The sequence below is a fragment of the Heterocephalus glaber genome, unplaced genomic scaffold (assembly GCF_053883595.1).
Source record: "Heterocephalus glaber isolate CG9 unplaced genomic scaffold, H.glaber_assembly_v1.0 deba00001613, whole genome shotgun sequence".
Lineage (NCBI taxonomy): Eukaryota > Metazoa > Chordata > Mammalia > Rodentia > Bathyergidae > Heterocephalus > Heterocephalus glaber.
Genome location: NW_028258384.1, coordinates 19,810,656 through 19,816,454, shown reverse-complemented (window position 1 = coordinate 19,816,454; position 5,799 = coordinate 19,810,656). Strand labels below are relative to the sequence as shown.

Below are 5,799 nucleotides of genomic sequence, written 5' to 3'. Positions count from 1 at the left end.
CAAATGGGACTTCCAGTCCTAGTTCTTTCAGGTATCTCCATACTGATTTCCACAGTGGTTGCACCAGTCTACACTCCCACCAGCAGTGGAGCAGGGTTCCTCTTTCCCCACAGCCCTGCCAGCATTTGTTATTGGTTGATTTCATGATAGCAGCCATTCTTTCTGGAGTGAAGTGGAATCTCAGTGTTGTTTTCATTTCCATCTCTCGAATGACCAGTGACGTTGAACATTTTTTTCATGTAGTTATTTGCTATTTCTACTTCCTTGTCTGAGAAGTGTTTGTTCATTTCAGATGCCCATTTTTGGATTGGGTCTTTAAATTTGGGAGGTCTGATCTTTTTAAGTTCTTTATAGATTCAAGATAGTAGGCCTTTGTCTGAGGAAGCGCAGGTGAAGATTTTTTCCCACATTGTGGATTGTCTCTTCACATTGCTGGTGGTTTCTCTTGCTGTGCAGAAGCTTTTTAATAAGAAGAGATCCCATTTGTTGATTGTTTGTGCTAGTTCACAGGCAACTGAGGTTTTGTTCATAAAATCTTTTCCTACACTGATGTCTTCAAGGGTTCTACCTAACCTCTGTTCCAACTGGTTCAGAGTTTCTATTTTAATATTTAGATCTTTAATCCATTTTGATTTTAGTTTAGTGTATGGTGAGAGATACAGGTCTTGTTCTAATCTTTGGCAAGTTGAAGCCCAATTATTCCAGCACCATTTATTAAAGAGGCCATCTTTCCTCCAGTGAGGGTGTTTGGCTCCTTTGTCAAAGATGAGATGGCTGAGTGTGTCTGGCGTTGTTTCTGCATCTTCTAATCTGTTCCACTGGTCCTCAAGCCTGTTTCTTTGCCAGTACCAAGCTGTTTTTATCACAGTAGCTTTGTAGTAGAGTTGCAGGTTGGGGATTGTGATACCCCCTGCCATGTCTCTGTTACCTAGAATTGCTTTTGCTATTCTGGGTCTCTTCTTGTTCCAAATGAATTTTTGGATTGTTTTCTCGAGGTCTATGAAGTATGCCGCTGGGATCTCAATTGGAATTGCGTTAAATCCATGTAGCAGTTTTGGAAGTATGGCCATTTTCACTATATTAATCCTTTGTACCTAGGAGCAGGGGATGTCTGTCCATTTTCTGATATCATCTTCAATCTCTCTTTTCAGAGTGCCATAATTTTCAGAGAAGAGGTCTTTGATTTTTTTCTTTAAGTTGATTCCTAGGTATTTCAGTTTTTTGGAGGCTATTCTGAAAGGAATTATTTGCCCTATTTCTCTCTCAGTGAGTCTGTTGTTCGTGTAGAGGAAAGCTATTGATTTTTGTGTGTTGACCTTGTAACCAGCTACTTGACTGAATTTGGTTATTAAGTCTAGAAGACTTTTGGTGGAGTTCTTGGGGTCTTCTATATACAGTATCATGTCATCTGCAAATAATGACAATTTGACTTCTTCATTTCCTATCTTTATTCCTTTTATTTCTTTCTCTTGTCTAATTGCTGTGGCTAATGTTTCCAGAACTATATTGAACAAGAGTGCTGATAGTGGACATCCTTGTCTTGTTCCTGATTTGAGTGTGAAAGATTTCAATTTTTGACCATTTAGTATGATATTGGCTGTTGGGTTTTCATAGACGGCTTCTATCAGTTTGAGGTAGAGATCATCTATTCCAATTTTTTGTAGGGTTTTCATCATAAATGCATATTGGATTTTGTCAAATGCTTTTTCTGTGTCTATGGAGATAATCATATGGTTTTTGTCCTTGGCTCTATTGATATAGTGTATTACATTAATTGTTTTTCGTATATTGAACCATCCCTGCATCCCTGGGATGAATCCCACTTGATCAGGGTGTATGATCTTCTTGATGATCTTCTGCGTTCTGTTTGCCAATATCTTATTAAGGATTTTTGCATCTATGTTCATTAGTGAGCTTGGCCTATAGTTCTCTTTTTCAGTTGGGTCTTTCTCTGCTTTGGGGATCAAGGTGATGCTTGCTTCCAGGAATGAATTTGGGAGTATTGCTTCCCTTTCAATTTCATTGAAGAGTTTAAACAGTACTGGCAGCAGTTCCTCTCTAAATGTATTGTAGAATTCAGCAGTGAAGCCATCAGGGCCTGGGCTTTTCTTAGTTGATAAGTTTTTAATTGCATTTTCAATTTCATTGGTTGATATTGGATTGTTCAGAATTTTTAGGTCTTCTTCATTCAACTTTGGTAATTCATATATATCTAGGAATCTGTCCATTTCTTCTGTGTTGTCCATCTTATTGGCGTAGAGGTTCTGGAAGTAGGTATTGATGATCATCTGGATTTCTGATGGGTCTGTTGTAGTTTCACCCTTTTCATTCCTAATTGCATGGACTTGGGCCTTTTCTTTCCTTTTTCTGACAAGGATGACTAAAGGTTTATCAATTTTGTTGATTCTTTCAAAGAACCAACTCTTGGCTTCATTGATTTTTTTGTATCTTTCTCTTAGTCTCCATTGCATTGATTTCTCCTCTGATCTTTATAATTTCTTCCCTTGTGTGAGCTTTGGGGTTATCCTGTTCTTCTTTTTCTAGAAGGTTGAGGTTCAGCATCAGGTTGTTTAATTGGGCTCGTTCTGTTTTCCTAATATGCGTATTCACTGCTATGAATTTCCCTCATAAGACTGCTTTCATTGTGTCCCATAGATTCTGACATGTTTTATTGTCATTGTCATTTAGTTCAAGGAACTGTATGATTTCTTCTTTAATTTCCTCTGTGACCCATTGGTTATTCAGAAGTGTGTTGTTCAATTTCCATGTGTTTATGAAATTTTTCCATTTTCTTTTGCTATGAATCTCCAATTTCATCGCACTATGGTCTGATAATATACAGGGGATAGCTTCAATTCCTTTGCACTTACTTAAACATGTTCTATGTGTGAGTATGTGGTCTATTTTGGGGAATGACCCACGTGCAGCTGAGAAGAATGTGTATTCTGATTTTGTGGGGTGGAAGACTCTGTAAACATCTGTTAAGTTCATTTGTTAAAGAGTTTGTTTGAGTTCTAGTATTTCATTACTTATTTTTAGTCTAGTTGATCTATCTATTTGTGACAGTGGGGTGTTGAGGTCCCCCACTACAATTGTATTAGTGCATATATGGCTTTTCATGTCTGTTAGTATTTGTTTTATATAGTTGGGTGCACTAGTGTTTGGTGCATAGATATTTATGATTGTCATCTCTTCCTCTTGGATTCTTCCCTTTACAAGGATGTAGTGTCCTTCTTCACCTCTCTTAATTAGTGTTGGTTTGAAATCTACTTGATCTGCAAAGAGGATACCTACTCCTGATTTTTTTCTGGTTCCTTTCGCATGCAGTATTGTTTTCCACCATATAACTTTCAGTCTATGAGTTTACTTTTGAATGAAGTGTGTTTCTTTTATGCAGCATATTGTTGAATTTTGCTTCTTGACCCATTCTACCAGTCCATTTCTTTTGATTGGTGAATTGAGACCATTAACGTTGATGGTTATAACTGAAACGTATTGGCTTGTCATTGCCATGACTTTGTCTTTTTGTTGGGTTCTCCCCCTTTCCATTTAATTTCTTGTCATGCCAGATGGGTTCATTCTGCTTTGCTTCCTGGGGTTTTGATCCTCAATGTCTGTTCCTAGGCTATTGTGTAAAATTCTTTGGAGTGCTGGTTTGGTATTCACGAAGTTCCTAAGGTGCTCTTTGTCATGAAAGTATCTTATTTCTCCATCCATTTTGAAAGATAGTTTTGCAGGGTACATCCATCTGGGTTGGAGGCTGTTTTCCTTTAGGGCTTGAAATTCATAACTATAAGCTCTTCTTGCCTTGGAGGTTTGCATTGAAATGTCTGCTGTGACTTTTATGGGCTTTCCTTTGTATGTGATTTGTTTCTTTTCTTGGACTGCTTGGAGAACTTTGTTCTTCTGTTGTGTTTCTGGAATCTTAACAATTATATGCCTATGTGTAGTTTTTTTTTAATCAAGGCTATTTGAAGTCCTATATGCCTCACTTATCTGTATGTCAAGTTCTTTTCCCCTTCTTGGGAAGTTTTCTGCCTTTAGTTCTGTGAACATTTTTTTTTATGTCTCTGCACTCTCTCCTGTTTCTTCACTGACTCCAATCAGTCTTATGTTATTCTTTTTTGCATCATCTCGCAGCTGCTGGATTGATTTCCCATGTTCCCTTATAATTTTAAAGCAATTTTTCTTTTCCTGGTCACTAATTGCAATCTTATCTTCTATATCTGAAATTCTGTCCTCACACTGGCTCATTCTGCTGTGTAAAAAATATGGAACGCTTCATGAATTTGCGTGTCATCCTTGTGCAGGGGCCATGCTAATCTTCTCTGTATTGTTCCCATTTTAGTATATTTGCTGCCAAACCGAGCATGAAAAGGTTTTAGTTAAGTTTCCAATTTCATTGGTTAATATTGGGTTGTTTAGAATTTTTAGGTTTTCTTCATTCAACTTTGATAATTCGTATGTATCTAGGAATCTGTCCATTTCTTCTGTGTTTTCCGTCTTATTGGCGTATAAGTTCTCAAAGTAGGTATTGATGAGCCTCTGGATTTCTGCTGGGTCTGTTGTAATTTCACCCTTTTCATTCCTAATTGCATGGATTTGGGGCTTTTCTTTCCTTTTTCTGATAAGGTTGGCTAAGGGTTTGTCAATTTTGTTGATTCTTTTGAAGAACCAACTCGACTTCATTAATTTTTTGTATTGTTCTCTTATTCTCCATTGAATTGATTTCTCCTCTGATCCTTGTAATTTCCTCCCTTCTATGTGCTTTGTGCTTGTCCTGCTCTTCTTTTTCCAGAAGCTTGAGGTTCAGCCTCAGGTTGTTTAATGGGGCTCGCTCTCTTTTCCTAATATGAGTATTCACTGCTATGAATTTCCCTTGTAAGACTGCTTTCATTGTGTCCCATAGATTCCGATATGTTGTATTGTCATTGTCCTTTAATTGAATGAAGTTTCCTATTTCTTCTTTAATTTCCAGTGTGACACATTGATTATTCAGAAGTGTGTTGTTCAGTTTCCATGTGTTTATGTAATTTTGTGGGTTTCTTTTGTTATTGATCTCTAATTTCATCATGCTATGGTCTGAGAATATACAGGAGATAATCAATTCTTTTGCGCTTGCTTAAACACATTCTATGAGTGAGTATGTGTTCTGTTTTCGAGAATGAACTCTATTCAGCTAAAAAGAATGTGTATTTTGATTTTGTTTAGTGGAACACTCTGTAAACAACTGTTAAGATCATTTGTTCAAGAGTTTGACTGCGTTCTAGTATTTCATTGCTTATTTTTTGTTTAGTTGATCTATTTGTGACAGTGGAGTATTGAAGCCCCCCAATACTATTGTATTAGTGCATATATGACTTTTTTTGTCCATTAATATTTGTTTTTTATACTTGGGCACACTAGTATTTGATGCATAGGTATTTATGCTTGTCATCTCTTCCTGTTATATTGTGCTCTTTACAAGGATGTAATCCTTCTTTGTATCTCTTAATCAGTGTTGATTTTAAATCCACTTGACCTGCAAAGACAATAGCTACTCCTGCTTTTTTTCAGGTCCCTGTTGCATGGAGTATTGTTTTCCACCCTTCAACTTTCAATCTATGAGTGTCTTTTTGCATTAAGTGTGTTTCTTGTATCAGCATATTGTTGGATCTTGCTGTTTGACCCATTCTGCCAGTGTATTTCTTTTGATTGGTGAATTAAGACTCATTAACAATGATGGTCATAACTGATACGTATTGAATTATCATTGTCATGAATTTTTCTTTTTGTTGGATTCTCCCCCTTTACATTTAA

At 36.8% G+C, this 5,799-nt stretch overlaps 1 non-coding gene across 1 annotated transcript; it reads right to left on the bottom strand.

Annotated features, from left to right (window-relative positions):
- Positions 1-4,265: 4,265 nt before the first annotated feature.
- LOC147822507 (U6 spliceosomal RNA) lies at positions 4,266-4,372 on the bottom strand. The gene has a single exon (XR_015445615.1). It is a non-coding gene; the product is annotated as a U6 spliceosomal RNA (small nuclear RNA).
- Positions 4,373-5,799: the final 1,427 nt, after the last annotated feature.